Raw genomic sequence first — 21350 nt, 5'->3', positions numbered from 1 at the left:
CAGCCTTTGTTTCTGACCGACTCTGAAGAAGGATGGCGGAGTGCTTGTTAAATCTGCAAACCCAGCTTGACTCTTTCATGCAGGTGTTGCTCAAATCGATCGTGTATGAAGTGTCAGAAGTTTTCCGAAACAGGATGTCTGACTCTGAGGACGAGTTTCAAGACAAACTCTGCAGCGTCTCCCAAACTCTGGTGAGACGTGCTGTGTTTAAAATCACGCAGTGTGTGGAGGACAGTGTCGGGAGTGAAATGGCGCAGCTGAAGAAGGAAAACGAGAGCCTGAAGTGGAGATTGCAGCTGAGGGAGAAGGAGTCGGGAGCAGGAGGAGATAAGGAACAGACAGATCGTGTTGGACACACGCTTCCCTGTGAAGTCACTGCAGAAATAAAAGAAGAAATGGACACGGAACTGCAGCTCTCAGGTCAGTGTGGTGACTTGTATGAAGTCAGTGTGTTTAAAACCAGTGTCTATAACTTTCTCACTGGTGAGATTTTTTTTAAAATAAACTTTATTTTAAAGAAAACATCTCGCAAGAGTAAACATTCTCGTTATCTAACAAACTATCAAAGTGTCATAAAAAAAACTTTCCTCAGTGGTGAGAATATAGTGGCGAGATGCAGAGTGACATGGGAAAGACTTGTGTGATGTAGCAACGGGATTCTTTACTGAAAACTGAACTGTTTTGTCCGGTTACGGTGCTGAAAATACCTCGTTCACATTCAACAATTGTTTCACTGAATCAAGTTGTACTCCGACGTCATTAGGAAACAACATTTATAAATGAACAAGTAATAGGTTTATTATATGCTGAAAAAAAGAAGAGAGAAAAAACACAACGTTTCGGCCGTGGAGCCGTGTTTTTCCTCTCCTTTTTTTCAGAATGGAATGAACCTATTACTTGTTCCTTTGCAGCCTACGCATGCTGACGCAGCTATCCACATGAACATTTATAAATATTGTATTTACGTTGTATTGGTCTAAATTTTTACTAAGTATACTAATGATTGTGTATATAAACATTATTTAATTGGTTTAAGTATTACTGTCTTCCAGGGTCTGTGTCTGTATTGAGTCCTTGAATATTAATCCAGTGTGTCTATATTAACCCCTCTCTTTCTCAATGCAGTGTTAGTGTACTGTAGTGTCCAGTCAGTCTGTGTTAACCCCTCTCTCAGTGCAGTGTTAATGTACTGTTATGTCCAGTCAGTGTGTCTGTATTAACCCCTCTCTCTGTGCAGTGTTTATGTGCTGTTATGTCCATTCAATGTTTCTGTATTAACCCCTCTCTCAGTGCAGTACTAATATCCTGCTGTCTGCAGACAGTGTGTCTGTATTAACCCCTCTTTCTCAGTACAGTGTTAATGCACTGTAGTGCCCAGTCAGTCACCGTGTCTGTATTAACCCCTTTCTCTGATTGCAGTGTTAATGTCCTGCAGTGTCCAGTCAGTGTCTGTATTAACCTGCCTCTCTCTGTGCAGTTTTAAAGTAATGTAATGTGCAGTCAGTGTGTCTATTAACCCCTTTCTCTTAATGCAGTGTTAATGTACTGTGTTGTGCAGTCAATGTGTCTGTATTAACCCCTCTCTCAGTGCAGTGGTAATATGCTCTTAGTTCCAGTTTGTCCATGTCTGTATTAACCCCTCTCTCTCTCAGTACAGTGTTAATGTGCTGTAGTGTCTAGTCCGTATGTATCTATTAACCCCTCTCTCAGTGCACTGTTAATTTACTGTTATGTCCAGTCAGTGTGTCTGTATTAATCCCTCTCAGTGCAGTGTTAATGTACTGGAGTGTCCAGTCAGTGTGTGTGTATTAAACCCTTTCTCTGATTGCAGTGTTAATGTACTGGAATGTCCAGTCAGTCAGTGTGTCTGCATTAACCCCTCTCTTTCTCAATGCAGTGTTAATCTACTGTACGGTCCAGTCAGCATGTCTGTATAAACCTCTGTTTCGGTGCAGTGTTAATGTCTTGTAGTGTCCAGTCGGTGTGTCTGTATTAACCCCTCTCTCTCTCAGTGCAGTGTCAATGTAAATGTAATGTAATAGTGATATTATTACAGTAGTCTTACTTTTTACATGGTAGTTAGGTTTCTGACGAAGCTAAATCAGAACATGCCCTTATACCCACATATTCCGCTATGTTTAAACAATTCAAATTGCTTGTGAGTGTACTTGTATGCGTGTGTGTAGTTTAAAGCTTTTTAGATCACATGGCCTCAGCTATCACTACTATGCTAATGATACTCAAATATACATCCATACCAAACCTGACGCTGATGTGGCTGTCTCTATTCTATTTGCATCCCCGATATAAAAACTTGGGTGACTCAAAATTTCCTTCATTTAACTGTGACTGAAGTCATGCTTATTGGCACCACCCATCACCTTTGTAGGACCAATGTGTAACTCCATCTGTAGATGGTCTTGTACTTGAGCTTCAGTCTAAATTGAAAAACTTGGGGATGATATTTGATGTTCGACCCACATGTGCAGCATGTTGTCAGAACATCTTTCATTCACCTCATAAATATTGCTCGACTATGCCCTGTGTTATCACTAACTATGGCTGAAAAGTGTTGTCTAATCTTGAATCAACTACTGTAATGCTCTACTCTCTGGGGTTTCTAAATCCACATTGAACAAACTCCAGTATGTCCAAAATTCAGCAGCCAGAACCCTGACCACGTCTAGTACAAGTGATCACATTACTCCTATCCTGGAGTCCTAGCACTGGCTTCCTGTCAAGTTTCATATCGACTTAAAAATCCTCCTGCTCACCTATAAGACTCTCCATGTCTTGGCTTGGCACCTCCATACTGGTCTGATATTATCACCCTACTCCCTACCTTGCAATCTTCGCTCTTCTAATTGTTCAACTATTTGTCCCCCAGTCTGTCTACACTCTATGGGTGACATGGCCTTCTCCTGTTTTGCCCCAAGCTCTGGAACTCTCTCCCCAAGGATATCAGAGAGTCAACGTCTCTAAACTCTAAATCCAGACTTAAAAACTTTTTCTTCAGAAGAGCCTTTATTTAACTGTTCTGTACCCCTCTGCTCCTACTGTACTTAGTACCACTGTCTACTGTCTCCTCTAACTGCGTATTCTCATTGTGTTAATTTTGTTTTTTTTTTGTTGTTGGCATTCTGTAAAATGATTTGAGAAGCCACCTCTAAAGGTATAAAACTATTACATAGTTTATCCTTATAAAGGTCGTGTCTTCTTGGCCTGTGTTTACAGGCTCAGAGGCCAGTGTTCTCTCCGACGCTGGGGAAAGGGCTCTTCTTGAACAGCAGCACAGTGAGGAGGAGTGGGGCTCCAGTCTGATGCAGGAGACAGAGCTCACTTCCGCAGAAGGGAAAGAGGCACTTAGTGAGCAGCACATGGACAGCAGACAGAGTGTCAGGGATCTGAACTCTGTGGCCATGATGAAGACAGAGCCTGAGAGTGAGACACCTGGGCTCTTAGTATGTGATGAGTTTACAGAGAAGATGAATAATCTGGACACAATCAATATTACACAAGGTTGTAATGAACTGGGCTGTGTCTCTGTACAAGAGCACAGTGAAGAACTGGATGTTTTAAATCTTACAGAGCAGGATATGGATCCCAAGTTGATTGACCCTGCAGAGCAGCAGACTGATGTACCTGGTGAAGAGAACATTACTGATGTACAGCACACAGAGGAGAGTCAGTACAGGGAGGAGCAACAGCAGCTCCTACAGGGCTTGATAATAATTAGGCCTTGTTCTGTTCAAGTGGAGAGACTGTCACTGCAGAGTCTCAAACAATCATATGATCCCTTAGTATCTGATGATTTTACACACAGGTTTAATAATCTGGTTACTGAGAAAATTGTTGAACTGGAGAGTATGACTGTTCTTGGCCAAAGAGAGGAACAGCTGAATGAACTGGATGGTTTAAGACTCAGAGAGCTGGAGAACGAGCCCCAGATGATTCACACTGCTGAGCAGCACACTGAAGATCACGGTGGAGAAAACACAGCTCTGTTTCAGCACACGGAGCAAGACCATTCCATGGAGCATTTGCAGAATAAGAGACCCCAGCACAATCAGAGAATGTGGAAGAATAACTCAAGGCCTTGCTCAGATGGAGTGGACAAACTACCATTATGGCACGGGGAGAAGCAGCGTTTCTGTCAGTCTAGCATTTCACAACCCTACCAGCACCTTCACACAGGAGAGAGACCTTTCAGCTGTAGTCATTGTGGGAAGAGTTTTAGTCGGTCAGGTGACTTAAAAACCCACCAGCGCATTCACACAGGAGAGAGACCATTCATCTGCAGTCAGTGTGGGAAGAGTTTTAGTCAATCAAGTAACTTTAAAACCCACCAGCGCATTCACACAGGAGAGAGACCGTTCAGCTGCAGTCAGTGTGGGAAGAGTTTTAGTCAGTCAAGTAGCTTAATAGCCCACCAGCACATTCATACAGGAGAGAGACCATTCAGCTGCAGTCAGTGTGGGAAGAGTTTTAGTCTAAAAAGCTACTTAAAATCACACCAGCGTAGTCACACAGGAGAGAGACCATTCAGCTGCAGTCAGTGTGGCAAGAGTTTTAGTTGGTCAGGTGGCTTAAAAAGGCACAAGCGCAGTCACACAGGAGAGAGAGTGTTCAGCTGCAGTCAGTGTGGCAAGAGTTTTAGTCGATCAGGTGGCTTAAAAACCCACCAGCGCATTCACACAGGAGAGAGACCTTTCAGCTGCAGTTGGTGTGGGAAGAGTTTTAGTCTAAAAAGCTACTTAAAATCACACCAGCGTAGTCACACAGGAGAGAGACCATTCAGCTGCAGTCAGTGTGGCAAGAGTTTTAGTTGGTCAGGTGGCTTAAAAAGGCACATGCGCAGTCACACAGGAGAGAGACCGTTCAGCTGCAGTCAGTGTGGCAAGAGTTTTAGTCGGTCAGGTGGCTTAAAAACCCACCAGCGCATTCACACAGGAGAGAGACCGTTCAGCTGCAGTCAGTGTGGCAAGAGTTTTAGTTGGTCAAGAAGCTTAATAGCCCACCAGCGCATTCACACAGGAGAGAGACCATTGTAGCAGCAAGGTTTATTAAAATACAGGAATTAAGTTTGCTGCTCCCTTGCCAGTCTCTCTCTCCCTCATCTCAAGTGGTGCTTGATACAGAGAGGTCATTCCATTTGGTTCACATTTAAGGTGTTTTTTCTAGCTGATAGAGTGTCCTGATAAGGAACAACTCCCAAAGCTGAGACACATCAACCACCCTAACAAATGGTCATCTCTGATGCCTCACTGTCTGGGAGATTCCAAGGGAGAGTCTCATCCCAAGTGGTTTACAACCCCAAGGTCAGAGTGCATGGTTACTCATCCTCACATGGGGAACCAATAAATGTAGGCATCCTCTCACGAGGCACCAATAAATGTAGGGGTTTGTGCATTTACTGGGACAATTGTTAATCGTTCCAGTTAGTCACAAAATGATTCTTGAATGCCCATGGATCTTCCAACCAATGAGCGACCGTAGTTCCTCCAGGTACAACTCCAGCTCCTCTTGGACATCCTCAGACTCAGCTCAGACAGTCACGTAACGGCCAGTGTGTCCCAGTGCCAGGACTTTTCCTTGTTCGAAGAGTTGAGAACGGAGGTTGCCAGCATGTAACCAAAGGATCCACCCGAGGTTAGCCCAGCAGCAAGCTTTGTGAACCCACCGCAAACGCTCACCTGATCGAGTGAACTATGGTCAGAGCTGTGGACAGCTGAATATCAGTACTCAGGACTCGCGCTACATCGGGAACGAACCGGTCTTCTTCCTGTCTAAAGAGTGTGACTTGCTCGGATCTGCAGTCACTTTTCTGTGTGCAAACTCTGCTAGTTTCAACCAACACTAACTAGCCGGTCTTCAGAGAGCATCAGCAGCGCACCGCAGCAGAAATCTCTCCCTCCTTCTCCTTCTCTCACGTCGAACCAACACTGCCTGGCACCGGGCCAGAGAGCGCCGATTGGACACGGCAACAGCCAGCCACTGCTTCTTTGCGTCTGCAGGAGATCTGAATCCCCACAGAGCGGGCGAGTATTCAATGTTCTGCATTACAGCTCGAGAATTCAATTGTTACCTCAACCAGAGTTGATATCAATTTAATTCATATGAGTCATGTACTTGCTTTTGAGTATCTAATGTACAAGTTGTAACAAAGTTCATTTACAAAATGGTCTAAATGAATGATATACGGAATGTATGTCCCTCTTGGTTTGTAACTCTTCGTGATGGAATGTATACCTTTTGTATTCTGCTAACCCTCACTATAAGATCTGTTATGTTTAAATGCTCATTTTATGCATTAATAAATGTATTAGTATCCGAGTGTGTGTGTTGCTGAGTTATCCCGCAAGGTCGGTTTTCTAATAGCCATCAAAGCCATTTTCTGACTTAATGCTACAATTAATAATTGTCCCTGTAAATGCACAAACCCCTACATTTACTGGAGCCTCGTGAGAGGATGCCTTCAAGCTCCTCCAGTCAGGACAGGAGGATCTACTGTACACAGAGAGGGGTGGGGGTGTGAAACAAGCTGATAACCTGGCTCTCTCTCCATGCACAGCTGGATCAGCTTATCCAGTCAGGACAGGAGGCTCTACTGTACACAGTGAGGTGTGGGGGTGTGGAACAAGCCGATACACTGGCTTCCCAGTGGGCAGTGATTCGTCAAATATACGTATATATCACAGCAATAATATAGCTACATGTATATATACATTGCCGCGACGTATAATCAATGTTGAATTGCAACCGTAAAATTGACTACATTAATAAATACATATATAACGTCGAAAACACATCTAACACAGTGCCAAAGGCTTTTTATACATTGTTTGTGCCGCATCTAGGAGTATACGGCAATCTGCATAGTGTACGAAGTAAATTATTTTCACAGTAATTAATTTATTTACACAGCTTTGCATACAAGGGTTTTGCGGAGGGGTCTCCCCCCTGCCTGAAAAACAAAAAGTAAAATGTTTGAGTGCCTATAGATTTTCTATTTTTATTTTCTTAAGAAAAGTTGATACCATATCCTGGACACCCCGTCCCCCATCAGAGCCGGTGCCCAGGGCGTAGGGGGCGTCTGAAATTCTGATATTTCGGGTGAAATGGAGCTGTACGGTGCAGCTACCCAAATGAAATCTCGCAGCTATGCCATTGATTAGTGCTTCATGATAGAAGATAAAGACTAGCGATCTGGTATTTGCGATGAAGTTCAGTTTCACATTTTTCGTCACTCTCGCGGTTTGGATTGCCTGGACCGAAAAGTACCACAAGCGTTCATTTTTGCAGCTACATCAACGGAGGTTCTGAATCGTTAAGAAAAAATAGTTGTAAAAACCAACAGAAAGCACAGACTGCTATAACTAGTCCTAGTTATATAACGATTTTAAGTATAATGATAAACTACTGCAAGGAATCGGTCCACCTGAGCAAACAGGATCGTAATGTTGACACACTAACGACACTGATGCAGTACGTGCCCTTCCTGGACAGAGAGTCCTCCTGCACATCAAACAGTCCGAATGACTGTTAGTGTCAATTAGTGTTGTCTGACCATTGACAAAGTACAACTATTTTATTAGGGCGCAAGTTAAGTAAATCCTTTTGCCCAAAACTGAAGGGGCGACACTCCTCCCTCCCCCCGTGATGCCAAGCCTGTCCCCATCCTATTCCATAATGTCATTATATATAATACCTTACAACAGTGACCTATCCTTACTAACTGCATGCGTTAAAATTGCACATCAGGGGGGCACATAACCGCGATGTATTATCAATGTTAAATTTCAACCATAATATCGATAACATTAATAAATGTGTAGTGGTTTGATGGGTTTACTGAGACAATTATCAATTGTAGCAGTAATCACAAGGTTGTTCGTTGGGGCTTTTAGAAAATCAATCGTCAGAACAACTAACAACGCACACACACGGGTTTAATACACGAGATACATTTATTAATATAAACTGTGCACCAAACATATACTAGTCTGCCTGGATACGAGCGGCAGACCTTACTGTGAGGGTTATCAATATACAAGGTATATAATCTCGAAGAGATGCAAACACAAAGAGATACACAACAGAGAATATATGTCAATATATTTCGTTCGGTTACCAAATCGCTAATCAGTGTTATTACCCACTGTTACTCTAAACTCGGAAGTAAATACATTACTCATGAATTAAATTGATAACAACTTGTGTTGAGGTACAATTAAATTCTCGAGACGCAATGTAGGACATGGGGTTTACTTATCCACTGTGTTTGGATTTGGAATTTCCCGGCACAAACACCAAACCAGCTGACAGGCTCTGTTGCAGCGGTTGTCCAATGGGCGTTGTGTTGGCGTCCTCTGGCTACCGGCCAACCAGTCGAGGTGCAGCTCGGAGTAGGACGGGCGGAAGAATCTGACTGCGGCGCGCAGGGCAGTCGTTGCTCCGAGGGGATCTACCAGCAGTCCGGCTGGCTAGTAGAAAGTCTCTATGCACAGAGTGTGACCGCGAGTATTCACAAGTCACTCTTTTGCCTGGGAAGAAACTGGTTCGTTCCCGGTCCAGCGCTGCTTCTGAATAAGCTATTCAGGTTGTCGACGAGGGTCCAACTGTAGGCTGCCGTTGATCAAGCGGAGCATTCACGTTGGTAGAATTCTGAGTACGTACGGGATCCTCGGCCTCGCGCTTAGAACAAAGTCCAAGTCCTTTTGCAGACAACAGCAGTTGTCACGTGATTGTCTCTGAGGATGCGCGAAAATGGCCAAGGAGAGCCCAGAACTGAGCTTGCTCTCCCTTTTTGATCAAGACCCAGATGTGTGCTGATTGGTTGAGAGTTTGGCGGGCATTGGAGACCCATGTGGTATTACCAGTCCCTGATTGGTTGGTCAAGGTGAGATATAAGTCACTTACTCTTGACACTTAGGAATGCAGTCCAGATGTCCATTCGGCACTCCCTAGACAGATAGGCGCCAGTGGATGACCATTGATCATGATGGCCAGGCTTAGCTACTTGCATCCCCGTCTGGGAGCTTGCTTCTTATCAAAAGAAAAACATCTTAAATCAGCTTGCCTGAATTCTTTCTCTGTGGCTGCACCACAGAGATGGAGGGTGAGATGGGGCCTCCTTTAGGAGCATACCAACGCTTAATTCTGTCTTATTAACAAGCATTGCCGCTACATATCCCCCCTTTTTGAAGGTCACGAGGTCCTGAGGCGTTGTTGCCTTCAAAACAAAAACAGAGTTAAGTGATGTTTGTTGTACCACGGTGGGTTCTACCACCCAATATTCACATTACCTCTCGAGAATTTGTACAGGAAATACTGTTGGAAAGAACATTGCGTATACCTGCTCTCAGTTATAAGGTACCTAGGAATGAGGCATTGGGCATCATCATTAGCTCTAGACCTTAAACTTCCGGCAGTTCACTATCAGTATCGGATAGCTCTGCAGCAGGCAGACGTTTGGGAGTGGTTACCTGATTTCGGTGATAAACCATTGCTCCCTTTGTCTCATTCAAACTACCCCGCAAGGCTTTGATACAAGAGAACAGCATCCAACACATTACCCCAGCCATGATCCAGCTACCCAGCAGCAGTGTCAAGATGACCACGTTTATTGTTCCTAGCGCCCCAGAGGATCCACAACGACTGTGCTTGGGACCTACCAGTGTAGTTTTTAAGTTTGTGTCGTTGAGAACAAATTCGACTAACTGTACACCCTCAAGACTTACTGTCTCTTGGATTCTCTCATCCAAGTCAACGCTGTGTCCTCTGAAAGCGTCCACAATCTCGAGTTCCGTTTCATACAGTTCTGACTCCAGGTAATACAGTGCTAAATCGTTGAGATGCACTATAGCTCCTTCAGGAACTTGTAGAAAAACTGTTTGGTTGGGTAGCTGCACTTCGGTAGCTGTATCATGTCTGTCATAGGTTATTGTAACAGTTAACTGTGGTGTGCTGACCAGCCATTTCTTTCCCACCTGCTCAACCTGGGGTTCGTTAACCTCACTTCTGCTCGTCACTGTGGCTTTACACTTTTCAGTGGCAGCCCCCTTTCTGATACCACACAACCTCTGAGTTGTGTCCCTAAGGAATGGCTTACTTGGGCATACCCAGTGGATATCCTCGGTTGATATACACAGTTCCAGGTTTGGAACAAGATACAAATTTGGGTCATCCTCCTGGTAAGCTACGAGCGGTGGGGTGGTCAACTTCACATGCATGTCCCCCCTCCAGAAGCCAACGTTCGATGTAGACTTGAGTCTATAGATATCCTTGCTACTCACGATGGGAAGGTTCAACAGGAAACCTATTTCCTTGGCTTCGGGGTTGACATGTATAGGAATGGCACTGCCTAGACTGTATGCAAGATGTACCTGCAATGGCTGCACCATCTCAGAAGTGGTTGTCCTAAGTACTTCTTCTACTAAGGACAGTGGAACCCAGTAAGTTGGAATCTGTCCCATGGCTAGGCTAGTTATCGTGGCACTAAGCTCCCTAAGCAAATCCTGCATCAGCATCTTGACCTGTTGCACGTAAGCATAATCCCACTGTAACACGTCGACAATCCTGCCCACGGTGTGGAGGGTGTTATTTAACACTGCTGCATGAAGGTTTACTGCTAATATTGTGCCCTGTAAGGTTTTCCCTAGGCTTTCCAGCCGCTGCTGCTGTTGATACAGCCTGTCCTGAATTTCTGGCATTTCCTTACGTAACCCAGACACCTGCCTTCTCAGGGTGGTCAGGGTGACAGTGTTAGCAGCAAACAGACCAGCTGAAAATAGTATAGCATGTGTATAGTGTCTAGCTGGGCATGCCATACAGCATCCTTAGCCCACTGCCTGCCATGATAGGACACCCTACTGTTCATGTTGATGTGCTTCCGAAACACATCACTTGGGTCCAGCCGCACATACACTCACTGAGTATATGTTCTGCAATTTGTTAACAACAATCCGGGAGCGTCCTGCAGGACTATGCCGGTAGGAGGACCGGGTTCCACAACTTCAAGGGGCTGTGTCGAGGCGATCCACAGCACTGTCAGGACCAGCCGTGGCAGTTTTAGGATTCCCATTCTGGAACACAGATGAGGCACATGGTACAGTTCCACTATAATTTTGAATATATTTTCCTAGGAGGACCTACACTACAGTACCTAACTACCTGCAGCTACAAAGGGGCACCCCCCTCTTGATCGGGTTTAGATTTTTGACCCTATTCTGTGTCCTCCGGCGCCATTTGAGGTGGGCGATACAACCGGATTCTATAAGTGAATCTCTGGTCACTTATAGACCAGAGATTGCCTTCCTTTTTCAATCCGAATTCGATAAGCTACCGGTGATACCTTATCGACAATCTCGTGGGGTCCTGTCCAACTGGGTAAGAACTTCCGGGCCACCCCTGTGGGTTTGGCAAATTGGAAGTACAGGACCTTGTCTCCTACTTGGAGTTCCTGGTTAACTGCCTTTCGGTCATAGTATGCTTTCCTACCCTCTGCACTCCTTCCCAGATTGTTCTGGGCAAAAGCAAAGGTTGCCTGCAGATGTGCTCGCAGGTCTGACACATACTGATGGGCTGTAGCAGCCCCCGTCGTGCTCAGGTCCTCCACCCCATAAAGACAGTGTAGGGGAAGAGTCATCTTCTGACCTGTCATCATCTCAAAAGGTGGGACCCCCGTAGAGCAATGGGGCGTGGCTCGGATAGCCATCAGAACCAGGGGCAGCTTAATGTCCCAGTCCCTACTGCTGGTGGAGACAAACATTTTGAGCATACTAACCACCGTTCGGTTTGCCCTTTCTGCCTGGCCCGAGGATTGAGGGTGGTAGGATATATGCAACTGGGCCTTGACCCCAAGCATATTCCACAGGGTTGCCATTACTGTAGCTGTGAAATGGGTTCCCCGATCCGAGTCCACGGTCAGGGGGAGTCCCCATCGACTGAACACATGGTTCACCAACAGCACTGCAGTTGTCTCTGCCGTGTCGTTGGGTGCTGGGAGGCACTCAATCCATTTTGTGAATGCACACGTAACAGTGAGGAAATATTTGTTCCCTCTGGATGACCTCACCAGCGGCCCCACCCAATCCATTTGTAGATTGGACCAGGGGAATGTCATGCCCTTTTTCTGGAGTGGTGCACGGTGCAAGGGCCGTGATGGTTGGAACTGGCTACACGTCAGACACCCCATTACATACGCGGCGATGTCATGGCCCATGTGAGGCCAGAATGCCACCTGCTGGATAGTGTCGTACGTGGCCTTGACCCCCCGATGGCAGCGGGGAACTACCCACTTTGGGACACCTTGTGCAACTGGTACACAAACCAACAACCCCTTTATAATTTTTAGGTTGTCTTTCACCTCTGCCAGCTCCTTCAGCTCCGGAGACTGGCTCAGCACCTGCTCCGAAAGAGGTTGACGCACTGGGTCAGCGATATGCTGATACATTTGCCCAATTGCTGGGTCCTGTTTCTGCATTTCCGCAAGATCGGTGTTAAAACCCTGTGACCCAAGCACTACAGATTGAGGGTCAGCTCCGACATCCTGTCTAGCCCTGCTTCAGGTGACCGCCTTGACCTCAGCCACGGTTTCTGGGGGTAGCCATTCCTGCTGGAACTGCCAGGGTTTACCCTCTAAGGCGCCAGATTTGGCCAGCCGGTCGGCCTCATCATTCCCGTCTTTGTCGGGTCCCTTCACCTGGGAGTGTCCCTTCACCTTCCTCCAGTAAACCATCATTCCAGCCTCGGTCGTGAGCTTGTCACTGGCCAGGAACAACTCTTTGTTCTTTACTTCCTTGCCCCGGGCATTTTTCATGCCGTTACCCTTCCAATACGGAAGATGGGACACGAAGCTATGTCGGGCGTAGTTCGAGTCACTACAGATGACAAATTGTTTAAGGCCATTTGTCAGGGCCTGCTGGAGGGTGATCAGCACCCCAGCTACTTCCGCATACTGACTAGTCTTTGGTCCTAGCTTATAGCGGGTCGGCCCACAGGAAGTATTGTCTTGCCAGACTACTCCTACCCCTGCTAGCACCTGCTGTTCGTGGCGAAAAGAGCAACCGTCAACATAGGCCGTGGGTAAGCCCTGGCCCACGTTCTCATCGTAGTACCGATGATTGTTCGGTAGCTCAGCAGCGGGAATTGTTTCTGGAGCTTCCATGTCAGTGTCACAGCCGTGACACACTTGGCCCAAAGCCAGGCCCTGTTCCAGGTACATTTTCTTGCTCTGTGCATAACGTACCTCTATCTCATAGCCTTGTAGGGCCATCATCCATGCCACAATCCTGCTATTTGACACCCTGCCCGCTTTCAGTCTCTGGCTATGCAGGAATGTCACAGGTTGGTGGCAGGTTTCGATGATGATCTTTTGTCCCCCTACATAACTACGGAAGTGTTCTACCGACCAGACCGTAGACAACAGGGCCTTCTCGCAGTCCAAGAACTTTTGCTCCACTGGGCTCAGGGCTCGACTGGCATACGCCACCACCCTTCGTTCTTGGTCATATTCCTGACTCAGAGCAGCCCCAAGGCAGTGCTCTGAGAACCCTGCTTCAAGGTAGAAGACCTTATTTTTGTCAGGGGAGGCCAAGCACGGCGCACTACCGAGTCTGCGCTTCAGCTCCATCACAGCCTGTTCTGAGGAAGGTCCCCACTCAAAGGGCACGTCTTTCAGCAACAGCTTGTGGAGGGGCCTTGCTATTTCAGCGTAATCCTCAATGAACTGCTGGGAATAATTACATACTCCCAGAAAGCTGCGCAGTTCAGACAGGTTAGTGGGTGACCTCATATTCTGGATAGCTTGGACTCTGCTGGACTGTGGCTGTATGCCTTGGGCTCCAACCAATAGTCCCACGTACTCCACTTGGGTCCTACACCACTGTCCCTTAGCCAGAGACAGTTTGGCCCCTGCACGGGAGAGCTGGGTCAACACATGCCTGATCTCGGCCATGTGTTCTTCCCAGGTCTGACTCCGCATCAGAATATCGTCCACATAGACCAGGTTGCCCCTGGCGGCTGCATCACTCATGGCTTTGTGCAGAAATATGTTGAACTCCGCTGGGGAGTTGGAATACCCAAAGGGGCATCGATTCCAGGTGAACTGCCTGTTCCCAAAGGAAAAGGCCAGTTTGTACTGGTCTGTCGGTTCTACCTTAAGGGTCCAGAACCCATTGGCCACATCCACTGTGGTGAAATATTTCGCTGTTGTCACCTTGGCTAACTCCTGATCTAGGTAGATCATTGGCCATCGTGACAAAGGAACCTGTTTATTCAGCTGCCGGTAGTCAATGGTCAGACGCCACTTACCATTGGGTTTCAGCACCGGCCACACTGGGGAGTTATAAGTGGAGTTACACTCCCTTATGATCTGACGCTCTAGTAGAGCATCCAACGTCTGCTTTATGGACTCGTATGCCGTGAGGGGAATGCGATACTGCCTGACATAGGTTGGGCGGGTGCCAGGGGCCGTAGGAATGCGCACTGTGTGCAAATCTGTCACCCCGTAGTCATAGGCGTCCCGTGCAAACACTTCCTGGAAATCCTGGAAGATCTGACGCAGCTGCTGACGCTGGCTTTCCGTTTCCAGGGCATCTGCCTTACCAACCTGTTCCTGTACCTGCTCTAGGAACCCCGCTTTTGACGGCATGGCGGTATCCCGGGTCGCACTCTCGGCTGAGTGGTCCGTCGGAACACCTGCGTGTACTGTATACACAACCATCTCATCCTTATCGCTAAGGTCCACTCTGCACACTTCCTGGTTGCAGAATCCCTCTATTGGCACAATTGCAATCATCCGTCGGGGGTAGGTGTAGTACACCTGCTCGGTTCCCCCCTCCCTGGCCAAGGGACCAGGGAGCTGCCCCAGTACTGGGATGGCCAGTTCGAAATCATAGAAACCACTGTCAATTACCAGTCCCATGTCAGTGCGAGCAGGGATTTTGACATCTTGTTTTGCTATGTTCTGCACCAACAGGCAGGTGGCTCGGCCATTCTGTTCCAGTCTGGGGGTACCACAGACTGCTAGGTTCAGTCTGATAAACTGAGCTGATGGTTGGAAGAAAACCATCTCAGCATCCATTCTCTGTCCCTTCTTTAGGACAAGGCGTGCCGGAAACCCTGCTGTTGACACAGGAACGATCACGTCCGATTCGTTTACTACCTGGCAGGCCTGAGGAATCGTCTGACCTGACCGAATGTTCTCGGGGTCGCCGCTTAGAGAGTGGGCATCTGGGTTCACCCGTGTCCACAGCACACTGTTTACTGTGTCCAGCTGGGCGCCCAGTCGAACCAACAGGTCTGCACCAATACAGACCGAATGGGTCAGCTGAGGTGCTACCTGGAAGTAGTGAGCAAACTTCCTTTTTCCGATGGAGATGGAAGCTGCACAGCTTCCTTTGCTCCAAATGGACCTATGAGGTGGGGGTGCCCACCACAGAACCTGTGATTGCGTCACCAGGGTCACCTGACGGCTTCGCGACAGGTCCTCGAACAGACCTTCACTGATTATGGACTTCTCAGAGCTGAGGCTGAGAATTACATCATCAACCTGCACTTCTGCCACCTGGACCCCTCCCACCACCATGGGGTGGTAGTCCTGGTCCCCCTGAGGTACCAGGGCGCACAGAAAGGACTCCCATTCATTACCGGACAGGGAGATCCACTCTTCTTCAGGGATGAAAAAGGGGTGTGCTTTACCTGGCGGGTCAAGCAGCTGCTCGGAGCACTGCTCCTGTAGTTGGGAGACCATGGGAGTGCTGGCCTGGGCAGGACTTCCCTGTAGTTTTGGAAAGCAAGAAGAGGCATTTATTTCTCGTCCAGAGGAACCAGGAGGATCCTCCAACTCAGCTATAGTGTTCAGTGGGCACTGTGTGATCACAGCATAACCACTGAACCCCCCTTTTTGCTGTACGACAGGCTTAGGGTTTTTGACCTGAGCCCACAATTTTCCACGCTGGCAGTCCACCAGAGGCTCCAGCCTGTCAAGCAGGTCTTGGCCAATGAGTAGTGGCTCTGTTTTAAACCTAGAGATGTAAACAGGATGCACCACGTTCATTGGCCCGAACCTAAGTGCCACCCACACTCGGTGTGTGATCCTGGCATGATCCTGGGTATAGCTGGAAATATCTATCTTACACGGTTCTACCTTAAGTCTGATGCCTTTTCCTTTCGCTACTCGTTTGAGCTCGCTGAGTAGATCGGCTGACATCAAACTAATTTCAGCCCCAGTGTCAATCAGTGCTTCTCTATCTAAGACGTTTTCAAGAGAAACCTTGATATAAATACGCCTTGCTTTGCCTTTCTGGCTGAGATTCCCTAGGAATTGTTGGAAGCCTGCCTTTTCTTTGACTTCAGGGGCGGAGTCAGCGCCCAACTCAGAGTCACAGCCTTCTTCCAGGCAGGAACCCTCCCACCCAATCAGATAGACTGAGGGAGGGGTTTGGGATGGATCCCCGCCTCCTCCAGTGGGAGGGGGCGTGGTCCCCCTAAGCTCATTCACGCTTCCGGCATTCGGTGCGGAAGGTTTACCCTGTCCTGATCTCTCAAGCAGGGCTTGTTCAAGCCTGGCCAGGCGGGTTGCAGTCGACTCCCTTCGTCCAGCCTTATGATAGGCTCTGCCTGTACCCTTGCCTTCCCCGTAGCGCTCACGGCGGCTCTGACGCTTAGTGCGGTCCTGCCTGTCTATTTTGCGCCGGGCCTTAGCGGGCTCAGGAACCTCAGCTCCCTCGAGCTGAGGCGAGTCGTCAACCCTGCTGGCTTTAGTGGTGAACACGGCCGTTTTAGCAGGTTTTCGCTCTGAGGACGCAGAGACTTCAGCTCCCCAGGCTTTTTGAGCCAACCTTCTAATGTCAGCCATTTTCATCGCTTTTGCATCAGTGTGCATCACAATCATTTTCCTGATTGAGGGATGCAGATTAGCAATGAATAAACCTTTGAAATTCACGTTCTCTTCGCAACCCTCTTCATTCCGCCCTGCAAAATAAGTGCGCCTAAGCCTCTCAAAATAGTCGCGAGGGGCTTCAGCTTTTTCGTGCTTAATATGATGCGCAGCGGCCACGGCAGCTATGGGATCGATAAAAGCCGAAAATTCTCCGATCATTGCCTGACACAGCTCCTCAAAGCTATTACAGACCTCCGGTCCTTGTCTAGACATCCACTCGTGGACCGCCCGGCTAGTAGTTTTCCTTACTAACATAGCCTTTTCCTGTTCGGACGCTCCGGGCATAAGCTGCAAAGTATATCTCAGCTCGTCGATGTAGGTTTCCACATTATTCCCTGACACTGACGGGTCAAACCTTTCTACCTCTTTGGCTAACTGCCTCAGGGAGTGGAGGTTAATTTTTACGGTTTCTCCGCGGGCAGGGGGTCCATGTCTGAATTGCATCGCCCCTGCGTCTCGCGCAGGACTCGGCGATCTCCCCCATGCCGATTCGACCACAGACCCTGGCCGGGAGAAACCTCCTCCCGGCGTGCTGGGTAAGCGCTCCGGGCTGCTAGGTGGGCTGGCATGCAAGTGGAATCTAGCCTGTTTTGCTTCCAGCACGGCAGCATCTAACTCCTTTTGCCTTTTCTGGCTGAGCTCATTTAAACTCTCAATCTCTTTTTCTTTTTCTTTCAAGCTCGCTTCCAGGTCTCTCCTAGCTACCTCAGCCACAGTTTCTCTAGCAGACAGGTCATCTAATTTACCTAAAACTTCCCTGAGTCTGTCTTCACTTTCCTCATTTTTCACTCTCTTTTCTCTGATTATATCCAACAACTCAACTCGCTCCGCCTTATATCTTTCTAGCTTTCCCTGAAGCTTTTGAAACTTTGTCAGCTCGGACAAGGACAGTTCCAGCTGTTTAGCTAGATTTAAGGCGAAACTCGATAGGACCTGAACTGCGTTCACGGACCCTCCTGTGTTAAGCTGGTTCGCTACCTTAGCTACTAAATCTATTTGCAGCTTCTCAATATCATCAAAGTTCAACTTTTCGATACCGCTCCAGTAACCAGGATTGTCGTCGCTAGAAATAGTGCTTATAAGCGACTCCACTTCAGACATTTTAGCAGCCATTGTCATTACGTCAGAGAAACTTTAAGAGTATTACTGTTTTTCTTTTACCAAAATAAAATATGGAATCTAAACACCGGAGCAGATGGATTTCCAATCAGCACACGTTACACTAAACGCTAGAAAACAGGGGGATTTCTTTACGCAGTTATCAGCACACCCGGTATTCGCGTATAGAAGCCGCGGTGCTGTGCTGAACTTGAACTCACAGCAATATCAGTTATTCTGTGCGATTGATTCTCATTTCATTCTAAACTGCCCACCCAGGGACGCCAGTAAATGTAGTGGTTTGATGGGTTTACTGAGACAATTATCAATTGTAGCAGTAATCACAAGGTTGTTCGTTGGGGCTTTTAGAAAATCAATCGTCAGAACAACTAACAACGCACACACACGGGTTTAATACACAAGATACATTTATTAATATAAACTGTGCACCAAACATATACTAGTCTGCCTGGATACGAGCGGCAGACCTTACTGTGAGGGTTATCAATATACAAGGTATATAATCTCGAAGAGATGCAAACACAAAGAGATACACAACAGAGAATATATGTCAATATATTTCGTTCGGTTACCAAATCGCTAATCAGTGTTATTACCCACTGTTACTCTAAACTTGGAAGTAAATACATTACTCATGAATTAAATTGATAACAACTTGTGTTGAGGTACAATTAAATTCTCGAGACGCAATGTAGAACATGGGGTTTACTTATCCACTGTGTTTGGATTTGGAATTTCCCGGCACGAACACCAAACCAGCTGACAGGCTCTGTTGCAGCCTCTGTTGCAGCGGTTGTCCAATGGGCGTTGTGTCGGCGTCCTCTGGCTACCGGCCAACCAGTCGAGGTGCAGCTCAGAGTAGGACGGGCGGAGGAATCTGACTGCGGTGCGCAGGGCAGTCGTTGCTCCGAGGGGATCTACCAGCAGTCCGGCTGGCTAGTAGAAAGTCTCTATGCACAGAGTGTGACCGCGAGTCTTCACAAGTCACTCTTTTGCCTGGGAAGAAACTGGTTCGTTCCCGGTCCAGCGCTGCTTCTGAATAAGCTATTCAGGTTGTCGACGAGGGTCCAACTGTAGGCTGCCGTTGATCAAGCGGAGCATTCACGTTGGTAGAATTCTGAGTACGTACGGGATCCTCGGCCTCGCGCTTAGAACAAAGTCCAAGTCCTTTTGCAGACAACAGCAGTTGTCACGTGATTGTCTGAGGATGCGCGAAAATGGCCAAGGAGAGCCCAGAACTGAGCTTGCTCTCCCTTTTTGATCAAGACCCAGATGTGTGCTGATTGGTTGAGAGTTTGGCGGGCATTGGAGACCCACGTGGTATTACCAGTCCCTGATTGGTTGGTCAAGGTGAGATATAAGTCACTTACTCTTGACACTAAGGAATGCAGTCCAGATGTCCATTCGGCACTCCCTAGACAGATAGGCGCCAGTGGATGACCATTGATCATGATGGCCAGGCTTAGCTACTTGCATCCCCGTCTGGGAGCTTGCTTCTTATCAAAAGAAAAACATCTTAAATCAGCTTGCCTGAATTCTTTCTCTGTGGCTGCACCACAGAGATGGAGGGTGAGATGGGGCCTCCTTTAGGAGCATACCAACGCTTAATTCTGTCTTATTAACAAGCATTGCCGCTACAAATGCATACGTTGAGAAAATATCTAACCCAGCATATTTTCCGGTTATATACCACAATGCATTGCTAGTATTCGTTGGTCACCATTTTGGACACGTTTTTCAAATGTAGAAGTTTGAAGTATTCGCAGATATCTCAGCAGTCCTCTTTTGACGAGTAAGTATGAATAATAATAATACTATCTGAATACAAACAGATCTTTCTTAATATTATTTTGATTAAAATAGTACGTGAATAAGCAAAAAATGGCACATAAAAATAGTGTGAATGGGGAAGATGACACAAAATCGTTTTGCCGTTTCTCTAATTATTCTTATTCTATGTTGTACTTTCAAACTTTGGGTACTCTTTAATTAGGACAGACTTTATTGCTCAACTGCTATGATGCAAGCTAAATTTTATACGTTTCATTTTTGAGATTATACTAAAGAAGATATTAATCATCATTTATTTGGGAAGTAATATTATATAAGTTTCTCCTAGCTGCGGTGCTGAAGTCCCACCCTACATCAACAGAAAAAGAAATAAAGAAGCACGCAATACGTTACTTGACGAATGCATATGCAAGGCAGGGGGCCAGTAGATCTGGACACTGAAAATAATAGGTTTCTGGTTCTGTTAGGACAATTAGACAGGGTTTGCAAATAGTGGACAAAAATCGTCTTAACTTCCATTGTAATATTTTTTTTCTTGGAAATATAGAAGTTGTACATTTTAAAATTTATATTTGAATCAAAATGAGTTAGTGTGTTAATGTAATTAGTTTGTGTTTGTCATTACTATACTGTATATTGCCATGTTACCAGAATTTGTAGCTGAAGTTTAAGACTAGTTTTGTTTTTTATGGTTATTGCCCATATGTTGATTGTTGATTGATTGTATACAATGTATAATTTGAAATACATATTTTTCAGGTGTGAATGTGTATTTTCAGAATAAATTTCTAAAACAAATCATTGGCTTGATTTACTAGTTTCTACACCTGTAAAACCTATCTTTGATGTATAATAGACCTCTACCCATATATGTATAATAGTCCTCTAAAGTTATCCGTATAATAGACCTCTAAAGTTATCCATATAATAGACCTCTAAAGTTATCCGTATAATAGACCTCTAACCATATACGTATAATAGTCCTCTAAAGTTATCCGTATAATAGACCTCTAACCATATACGTATAATAGACCTCTAACCATATACGTATAATAGTCCTCTAAAGTTATCCGGAACTCCAACCATATATGTATAATAGTCTTCTAAATTTATCCGTATAATAGAACTCCAAACATTTACGTATAATGAACATCTAATCATAGACGTATAATTGACGTATAACAATAGACGTATATTAGAATTTCATTCTAGACGAATTGTGGACCACATTTAGACGTCTAAGGTATGCATTTAATAGACGTATATTATACGTCTTTTGCCCACTGGGGTGTTTTTGTATCCACGCAAAACCTCGCATGAAAGTGAAGTTGATAAATTTTACTTGCAAAATATTTAACACGTTACAGTGCCAAACTATTAAAATACATCAGAAAAGTACCCGAACTCATCCAATTTATGCATTTGAAACGAACGGATGGGGGACTTTAACATGCCTTTCAGGAATCTGGAAATTCACTTTTAGGAGTCTTCGGAA

The 21350-nt window shown here is 46.3% G+C and overlaps 1 pseudogene; it reads left to right on the top strand.

The window, feature by feature from the left end:
* Positions 1 to 21350, top strand: part of LOC138242338 (zinc finger protein 850-like) — a 1462105-nt pseudogene that overhangs the window by 141751 nt on the left and 1299004 nt on the right.

Source organism: Lepisosteus oculatus, chromosome 14 (assembly GCF_040954835.1).
Source record: "Lepisosteus oculatus isolate fLepOcu1 chromosome 14, fLepOcu1.hap2, whole genome shotgun sequence".
Taxonomy (NCBI): domain Eukaryota; kingdom Metazoa; phylum Chordata; class Actinopteri; order Semionotiformes; family Lepisosteidae; genus Lepisosteus; species Lepisosteus oculatus.
The sequence above is the reverse complement of the archived record's forward strand: the minus strand, read 5'-3'. Positions and strand labels throughout refer to the sequence as shown.